The following is a 10,676-nucleotide window of genomic DNA, read 5'->3' as shown; positions in this document are numbered from 1 at the left end:
CGTTATGGTCGGACTTTATTATGGATTTCTAACCACATTTTCTATAGGTCCCTCTTATCTCTTACTTCTAAGAACTCGGGTTATGAAAGATCTATTTCTATATACTATAGAAATACTTTAGCTTTAATAAAATACTATTTAGAAAAAATAGTAATAGTAAATTAGTAGGACTATTGATACACAAGCTAAATATAAGAATAGATAAGAGGAAATTCGACCCCCCCCTATATATTTAATACCTTCTCCTAGAAAGAAACTTGCAACGCCAATCCCATTAGTAACTCCATCAATGACTCGTCGATCAAAAGAATGAGTTAGTTGAGCTAATCCTCGTACACCCCTAATGAATACTTTTCGTAATAAACGTCTATGTAGCCGCGATTGTATGACCAGTTGTATATGACATTTATTATTTGTTCTAAACGAATTCTCATTTTAGAATCTATTTTAGCAAATGAATTGATTAAGTACAAATTTTGTCGATCTGAATAGACAGACCCATATAGAACAGATGCTATAAATATTCCGAAGTAGGCTATACTAACTGAATAAAATGCATTCGTCAAAAATTTATACCAATCTTCATCAGTTGAATTCTGATGGAAAAGTTTCATCGATGGGGTTAACCATTTTGATAATATGTCAACCTCCATTACTTCGTGCCCGAAATTAATTCCTATGCATCCAACGAACAAAGTAAATATGGCCAATATAAGCAGGGGAAATAACATGGTATTGTCCGATTCATGCGGATATAGTAAAGTATGAGAGTCTTTTTTGAAAAAATGAGTACTAAAAGATGATCGCATGGTTCTTACATAACCGGCAATTTTATATGTATTAGAAAACGAGCAATTGGAAAAGGAGGACTTGTCATTATTATTCCTTGTTGTTAAAAGCAAATTGCTGCTAACAGGTTTGGAACCTTCTTGCCCCCATATGGATATTGAATAGAAGGAACTATTTGTGTGTCCGCTGTAATTTTGAAAATGACTACGTAAATGCCCTTCGAAAGTAAGTAAATACATACGAAACATATAAAATGCAGTTAATCCTGCTGTGTAGAAAGCTATTATCGCAAAAATCGGTGAATACAACCAACTATCATTAAGAATTTCGTCTTTGGACCAAAAACAAGCGAGGGGTGGAATACCACAAAGAGAAAGTGTACCTAAAAAAAAGTTGTTTTTGTAATTGGCATATATTTAGTTAAACCGCCCATAAGAACCATGTTCTGACTCTTAGTCGGAGAATACCCAATAATGGGTTCCATGGAATGAATGATTGATCCAGACCCTAAAAACAATAATGCTTTAGAATAAGCATGAGTGATCAAATGGAATAAAGCGGCTCGATAAGAACCTATACCCAAAGCTAACATAATGTATCCCAATTGAGACATCGTGGAATAAGCTAAACTTCTCTTAATATCTCTTTGAGCAAGAGCTAAGGTAGCTCCTAATAGTACCGTTATTACACCTATCAAAGATATGATATTCATTATGTAAGGTATGGCTATGAAAAGAGGAAGAAGCCGAGCTACAAGAAAAATTCCTGCGGCTACCATAGTAGCCGCATGTATCAGAGCCGAAATAGGAGTGGGTCCCTCCATAGCATCAGGTAACCATACATGAAGTGGGAATTGCGCAGATTTAGCAACTGCACCGAGGAATAATAAGAAGGCACAAAGCGTAGCAAATGAGGAATTCATCTCATTGTTATTAATGATCGAATCATTGAATATTTCGAATAAATCCTGAAATTCGAAACTACCTGTTATTAAATAAAAACCTAGGATTCCTAATAATAAACCAAAATCCCCACACGATTGGTCACAAACGCTTTTTGACAGGCATTTGCTGCAATTGGTCGGGTAAACCAAAAACCTATTAACAGATAGGAACACATTCCCACTAGTTCCCAAAAAATATGGATTTGTATCAAATTGGGACTAGTAACTAATCCCAGCATCGCTGTATTGAAAAAACTCATATAAGCAAAAAATCTCAAATATCCTCGGTCATGAGACATATAATTATCACTATAGATAAGAACCAGGATTCCAACAGTAGTGATTAATATCGACATAATAGAAGTAAGTGGATCAATCAAGTAGCCGAATTCTAAGGAAAAATCACTAGTGATGCTCCAAGACCATAGATATTCATAAATTGAGCTACCATTGATTTGCTGGATCGCCAGCTTAGTGGAAAAGACCATAACTATACTTAACAATAAAACAGCGGGAAAAGCCCATATACGACGAATATTTTTTGTTGCTGTCGGATTAAGCAGGAGTTCCAATCCTATTAACATAGTAACTAGAAGCGGAACGAAAGGTATAATCCATGCATATTGATATGTGCGTTCCATAACCATAATAATAAAATTAAATCAAACCTTTTTCCTCTATTTTCTTCTAATTAATTATATTAATTATTGTTCCCAATTCACATTCATCACCAGTTCTTATTTATTTTTTTTTTTAACACAAACCAAAATAAGGATACGAAAAGAATATTCTTTTTTATTAATCTCGCTCTTCCTCGACTATTTAAAATTTGACCCAAGGAGTTACAATTGAATTGGTCAAATGATATAATTAAGCAAATTATTGCTTAATACTAGGGGTGAAGTAATTATTAGCTTTTGATATGGATCATGAGATCCGCAAATAACTCAACCCAACAAGATCTTTTATCCAAAATCATTAACTAATTTAAATTTAATTTGAAACTGATTGATTGGCTTCCACCAGAACTTGTGGGAAATTCTATGATACTTGTAACCTCCCATATGGGTGAAGTAAGAAGGTGAAGTAAGAGGTTACTTAAATTGCCTTAATCAAGTTCAAGTAATGTTCAAGTAATGGATCATTGAACAAAAGTATTATTCGAATCGTGGGGGCGCTATGCTTTAATGGGATCAATTGGTAGAGAAAATCTTATTGTTTTATCTCATGTAGGTAATTAATTTCTGGTTATTGTTATTAAATGTATTACGACGGTAGGTATATGTAGGTTATATATATGGTCTATTTGAAATAGACTGAGATAGGAATTGTAACCTTTTATTTTATTTATTTTTTTTTTATATTATTTATCTGCGGGGGTCGATTTCATCGGTAGTTGATACCATCGATCCTAATGAATGGAGATATGAAACAATTAGTACAATTTTCTTTCTTCTGAGATTTTCATTGTATGCAATAATAATGATAATGAATACTTCAAAAAGAGAAAAAAGATAACTATTTTTTTCTATGAGAGTTATACCTAGCGAATCGAATCTCCTTTCTTTTTATTCTCCAACTTGAGTTTGAGTCCCTAGCAATAATTTAGTTTAGTCCCTATTATATGCTATATGCGCATATTTGTATGTTATGAAGAAAATCTATAAACTAAATAATAGATATATGAATAGAAAGAATTAATGATCTATTTTGAACAATACATGTCTTTCACATTCAACTTAGAAAAGTTCATTTTTGCATGGCGGTTCCAAAAAACGTACTTCTATATCAAAAAAGCATATTCGTAGAAATTTTTGGAAGAGAAAGGGATATTGGGCAGCGGTAAAAGCTTTTTCTTTAGCTAAATCCATTTCTACCGGTTATTCAAAAGGTTTTTTTGTACGACAAAAAAAATGAAATAAAAAAGCAAAGAATAATAATAATGTGATAAGAAACCCTTCAAATGATCTAAATCAACATCAATCAATGATTGGATAAATTAATGATTCTGTATCATATATTGGGCCCTCAAATGGCACTATTTGTGTTTTAAAGGGCGTTATTAGACGCAAGATACAAGGTTCAATATAGTGAATAGAGTGCATTTTTATATGATTTGCGAGATGGGGATTGCCATTTTCCCCATCGATTCACTATTTTCCCCATCGATTCACTATTACTAAGCTTTAAGGTAAGCTAGTAACAATTATGGAACCTTCAATATTGACTTGAATGGCTATTCTTCGATTGATTCAATAATCATCTATTGCAATTGCATTGAACCTCTCAATATCGACGATTGAATATGCATGAGTTAGTATTACTTCGAACAAGCCGCCATGGTGAAATCGGTAGACACGCTGTTCTTAGGAAGCAGTGCTAGAGCATCTCGGTTCGAGTCCGAGTGGCGGCATTCTCTAAAACAAAAAAGGACACAACGGATCCTTTAATTCGATACCATATTTACATTCGGTAATTAAGGAAGGGTTCCCTTTTTTTATAACTATAAAAACAAAAATGATTGTTTATGATATTTGCAACTTTAGAACATATATTAACTCACATATCTTTTTCGATCATTTCAATTGTGATTCCTACTCATCTGATGACCTTGGTCTATGAAATTGTAGGACTATGTGATTCGTCAGAAAAAGGCATGATAGCTACTTTTTTCTGTATAACAGGATTATTAGTTACTCGTTGGATTTATTCGGGACATGTACCATTAAGTGATCTATATGAATCATTAATGTTCCTTTCATGGAGTTTCTCCCTTATTCATATAGTTCCATATTTTAGAAACTATAAGAATTTTTTCAGTAAAATAACCGCCCCAAGCGCTATTTTAACCCAAGGCTTTGCCACTTCGGGTCTTTTAACTAAAATGCATCAATCCGCAATATTAGTGCCTGCTCTCCAATCCCGTTGGTTAATGATGCACGTAAGTATGATGTTGTTGAGCTATGCAGCTCTTTTATGTGGATCATTATTATCCATAACTCTCCTGGTCATTACGTTTAGAAGAAAGATAGATATTTTCGGTAAAACCAATCATTTATTAATTAGTTCATTTTCTTTTGATGAGACCCAATACGTGAATTTTTCGTTTAGAAATTATCACAGGTATCAATTGACTCAGCGATTGGATTCTTGGAGTTATCGTGTCATTGGCTTGGGTTTTACCCTTTTAACTATAGGTATTCTTTCAGGAGCAGTATGGGCTAATGAGGCATGGGGATCTTATTGGAATTGGGACCCCAAAGAAACCTGGGCATTTATTACTTGGACCGTATTCGCGATTTATTTACATACTAGAACAAATAAAAGTTTGCAAGGTGCAAATTCAGCAATTGTGGCTTCTATGGGATTTCTTATAATTTGGATCTGCTATTTTGGGGTCAATCTATTAGGAAGAGGGCTACATAGTTATGGTTCATTCACATTAAACATCTAATTGAAGAAAAAAACTGCAGAATACATAGAAGATTGTACACATACCCTTTCATTCTCATATACCCCTCTCATATACCATAATATTATTAACCATAATATTATTATCTCATTTATACATTATATGTATAAGGTGAAAGATATATATGTAATCAGAAATATCTGTAGTTAAATAATAAAAACTACAGATATTTCTGATTACAATTTCCTTCATTTAATTGCATTTTTGACTTGATAGAAGGAAAAATCTTCTTTTCCTTTTGATTGGTCTAGCCAACGATTGATTTGTTTGTAAACAGCAGTGCAGGATTATTGGATTGGATCTTCTGTGCTGCCCATAACCATAAAAAAATCCATCCATGAAAGCTACCCATGAAAGTAATTAGATAGAATAGTTTCTACCTTGTCAACTGATAGTGAAAGAACGAAATCTGGATAAATACCAATACCTATTATAGGTAAAAGGATACACATCAAAATAAAGATTTCTCGTGGTCCAGAATCCACAAAGTGAGACTTGGGAACATTGAATAACCTGTATCCATAGAACATCTGGCGTGACATAGATAATGAATAAATAGGAGTTAATATCATTCCAATTGCCATTACAAAAGTAATTAGTATTTTTGACATTACAAGGTATTTTGGGCTAGTAATTATTCCCAAAATATCACAAATTCTGCAACAAAACCACTCATTCCTGGTAATGCGAGAGAAGCCATTGAGAAGCTACTGAACATCGTAAAGATTCTTGGCATTAGTATAGCTATTCCCCCATTTCGTTAAGATAACGAAGACGTATTCTATCATAACTTGTTCCTGCCAGGAAAAAAAGTGCAGCACCAATAAATCCATGAGAGATGATTTGTAAAATAGCTCCATTGAGTCCCGCATCGGTTATAGAACTAATTCCTATTATTATGAAACCCATATGAGATACGGAAGAATAGGCTATTCTCTTTTTTAAATTGCGTTGACCAAGAGAAGTTAAAGCTGCATAGATTATTTGAATAGTCCCTACTATCATCAACCAAGGAGAAAATATGGAATGGGCGTGGGGTAATAATTCCATATTGACCCGAACCAACCCGTATGCTCCCATTTTTAATAAGATTCCAGCTAGAAGCATACATGTACTGTAATGCGCCTCTCCATGGGTATCTGGCAACCATGTATGTAAAGGTATGATCGGTGATTTGACAGCATAAGCAATAAGGAAACCCAAATAAAATATTATTTCCAATGCCACGGGATACGATTGATTAGCTAATGTTTCAAAATTTAATGTTGGTTCATTGGAACCATATAAACCCATACCTAGAACTCCCATTAAGAGAAAAATGGAACCTCCTGCAGTGTACAAAATGAACTTTGTAGCTGAGTACAGACGTTTCTTTCCTCCCCACATGGATAAAGTAGGTAAACAGGAATTAATTCTAATTCCCACATGATGAAAAAAAGTAAGAGGTCTCGAGAAGAAAATGATCCTATTTGACCACTGTACATTGCTAACATCAGGAAATGGAACAATCGCGAATTTCGGGTAACTGGCCAAGCCGCTGAAGTAGCTAAAGTAGTGATAAATCCTGTCAATAAAATGGGTCCTATAGAAAGTCCGTCGATTCCGAGTCTCCAGTGAAAATCAAAAATATTTATCCAGTTAAAGTCTTCTTCCAATTGGATTAATGGATCGTCCAATTTAAAATGATAACAGAATACGTAGGTCGTTAGAAGGAGTTCAAATAAGCAGATACAGATAGTATACCATCGAACTACCTTATTTCCTCTATGAGGGAAAAGAGCAATTAAGGAACCCGCGGATATGGGCAAAACAACAATGATTGTTAACCAATAAAAATCACTCATAGTAAAGACAAATACACTTTGATTTGACCAGAAAAACCCGCGCTCGGATTTTTTTATTTATCGAGTACGGGTTTTTGTCGGTAAAGAGGAATCAAATGGATTCAAGGGGAGTTTTTTGTAACGTATTAATAAGCTAGACCCATGCTACGGGTTGTCTCATGCCATAAATAAACCCGTATACTTAAGAAATCCGTTGGACAAGCAGATTCACATCTCTTACAACCTACACAGTCCTCCGTTCTTGGTGCGGAAGCAATTTGCTTAGCTTTACATCCGTCCCAGGGTATCATTTCCAGGACATCTGTAGGACACGCTCGTACGCATTGGGTACACCCTATACATGTATCATAAATCTTTACTGAGTGTGACATTAGATCTATTAATTTTTTTTGGAACGTCATAAATTTTCGGTCTGGTAGCTTTAGTAAATGATTAAATATTTTGGCACCAGACGAATCGGTGATTAGACCATAAAGTTTTGTTAGAAATCTATTTCTGATCTGTTCATGAGATAGGCCCAAGATACTTTGATCTCTTATCTTTCATCAAACATGGTCATATCAGTCAATACACGTTTTGCTAATCTATAAATGAATTATAGTTATATATAATAAAGAAAGAAAACGTATAAAATTTATTGTACTCTTATTCCTAATCCATGCTTATGATCCATTGATCCATAACGTGAGTCGAGTGTCTATTTACTTCTACAGAGTGACATAACGTATATGTCTTTATATATTTTATTTGAGTAAAGGTTCCGACTACCGACTATTTTTATTTATTCAATAAATTTGATTGATTGATACGAGTTGATTTTCTGTTACGATAGATCGAAGAAACAATAGCTGGTCCAATAGCTGCTTCGGCGGCTGCAATAGCGATAACAAAGATCGAGAAAACGTCTCCCTTTAATTGGCGACTATCAAATAAATCAGAAAATGTTATGAGATTCATATTAACAGCATTCAGTATAAGTTCAAGACACATAAGTGCTCTAACCATGTTTCGACTTGTGATCAATCCATAGATACCAATAGAAAATAAATAGGCACTCAAAACAAGTACATGCTCGAGCATCATTGACCAACTCCTCGTCAATCTCGATTCATTTCAATATAAACAACAATTCAACTGATTCGATTAATTAAATGAGAAGATTCTACTGAATCTAATTCAATTATCAATCCATATAATATATATAAGAAATACAGTACCAAAAAAGACACTGAAATGGGTCGTCGAACTAACAAAAACTTTGAAATATGTCTCATGAACAATATTCCAATTTAGGGTGGACAGATAGATGCGATAACAATTACACGGAGGTTGCTTTATTTTATTTGGTTGGTTTGTTATTTCCAATTCTAAGTATCTATTCCCGGCGAGCCATAGCAATTGCGCCCACTAAGGAAACTAAAAGGATTATAGAAATCAGTTCAAATGGAAGATAAAAATCTGTTGATAAATGAATCCCAATCTGTTGAACATTACTTGTCAGGTCCTGTTCTATGATCTGGTTTGATCTTGTAGTCCAAATAATCCCGTACCATGACGTGTTTGGGATAGTAGCAATTAGTGAAAAAAAAATACTTGTACAAACTAGCGAAGTGAATCCATCTCCGACAGTCCAAAATGAAAAGAATTGTAATATTCTGAACCATTCATAAACATCACAGCAAATAAGATTAAGACATTTATGGCTCCCACGTAAATAAGTAGCTGCGCAGCAGCTACAAAATAAGAGTTCGATGGAATATAAAATAAAGATATACAAACAAGAACCAATCCCAAGGAAAAGGCAGAATAAATTGGATTGGTAAGTAATACCACTCCTAGACCTCCTACTATAAGACCTGATCCCAGAGATACTAAAAGAATATCATGTATTGGCGCAGGTAAATCCATTATGTGTTAAATAAGCGATAAATAAGTCAAAATATCTCATGATCTTACTGGTCGGGAAAAAGTGGGTTACCCTTTTTTATATCTAATAGTTCTTACCCCAGCGTGGTGTGGGTTTATGTAGATTGAGTTAATCAATTGAACGGGCCAATCTTGCTTTTGTCTTTAGTCGAAACAGAGTTCGTAATTTCATATTTTTAATTAAACAAATAAGGGCTATGGCTATAATGGCTATATATATTTATATATTCAAAAAGTAGTTATAATCCTCACAAATCTAGTTATTCTTTGTCTGACATGAAAGAAACTTACCTACTTTTGATCAAAACTTAGTCTTATTTTTAATTTAATTGGTAATCGTTCTTGAATCAAGGGGTTTCTCCATAGATATTTTTATTGGAGTTGAGTTCATAATTGTTCGAACTGTGTAATCTCCAATTACAGACATTGGTAACCGACCCAAAGCAATTTGATTATAATTTAATTCGTGACGATCGTAGGTGGAAAGTTCATATTCTTCAGTCATTGATAAACAGTTTGTGGGGCAATACTCCACGCAATTACCACAAAATATACAGATTCCGAAATCAATACTATAATTAAGCAATCGTTTCTTTCTAATATCTGTTTCTAATCGCCAATCAACAACAGGTAGATCTATCGGACATACGCGAACACATACTTCACAAGCAATGCATTTATCAAATTCAAAGTGGATTCGCCACGGAAACGCTCTGATGTGATCGATTTTTCATAAGGATATTGAATAGTTACAGGTAAACGATTTGCGTGAGATAAGGTAATCATGAAACTTTGACCAATGTATCTTGCAGCTCGTACTGTCTGTTGACCATAATTCATGAACCCAGTCACCATAGGAAACATATATCGTGAATATCCATGAATAATTTGATGTTTCTTTCTCTTGCTTGAGAGAGGATAAGAATCTGGAATATCCTATTCTGTTATAGCGAAACAAGTTGGGAAGAAGTTGTCAATAATAGATTACCGAGAGCAATAGGTAAAAGAGATTTCCACCCAAGATTTAATAGTTGATCCATTCTCAGCCTAGGTAAAGTCCATCTTGTTGAGATAGGAATGAACAGGAACAAATAAGCTTTAGCTAATGTAATGAGGAGACTAATTGTTGTTCCAAAGACTTCACTAGTTTTATTTATTTCGAAAAGTTCAGTAATTGGTATATATGGAATAGGAAGATTCCACCCTCCCAAGTACAGAACTGTTACGAATAATGAAGAAACTAGTAAATTGAGGTAAGAAGCAACATAAAATAAACCAAATTTGATACCTGAATATTCAGTTTGATAACCTGCTACTAATTCCTCCTCGGCTTCCGGTAAATCAAAGGGCAATCTCTCGCATTCTGCTAGTGAAGAAATTATAAAAACTATGAACCCTATAGGTTGACGCCAAAGATTCCACCCCCAAAAACCATATTTTGACTGCGCCTCAACTATATCAACCGTACTTGAACTGTTAGATAATCATAGTCGATGATAACATCACTGTTCCCATCTCTATTCCAGAACCGTACATGAGACCTCAGCTTCATACGGCTCCTCAATGGTCACGAATAAATCTAAGGTATGCTTCGGTATTACATCGGCATACCATAGGAAAAAAGAAAGATGAATCAAAATGCTCATAAGTGAACTAGACCAGTGGGATTCTGTCCGCGATAAGATAATAACAAATAAAAGTA

The 10,676-nt window shown here is 34.2% G+C and overlaps 2 pseudogenes; both read right to left on the bottom strand.

Annotated features, from left to right (window-relative positions):
• LOC126409323 (NAD(P)H-quinone oxidoreductase subunit 5, chloroplastic-like) overlaps positions 1-3,492 on the bottom strand; it is a 3,846-nt pseudogene extending 354 nt beyond the window's left edge.
• Positions 3,493-5,321: 1,829 nt separating this feature from the next.
• On the bottom strand, positions 5,322-7,057 carry LOC126409325 (NAD(P)H-quinone oxidoreductase chain 4, chloroplastic-like; annotated as a pseudogene).
• Between the last annotated feature and the right edge of the window lie 3,619 nt (positions 7,058-10,676).

The sequence above is a fragment of the Nymphaea colorata genome, unplaced genomic scaffold (assembly GCF_008831285.2).
Source record: "Nymphaea colorata isolate Beijing-Zhang1983 unplaced genomic scaffold, ASM883128v2 scaffold0090, whole genome shotgun sequence".
In the NCBI taxonomy this organism is placed as follows: Eukaryota; Viridiplantae; Streptophyta; class Magnoliopsida; order Nymphaeales; family Nymphaeaceae; genus Nymphaea; species Nymphaea colorata.
The sequence above is the reverse complement of the archived record's forward strand: the minus strand, read 5'-3'. Positions and strand labels throughout refer to the sequence as shown.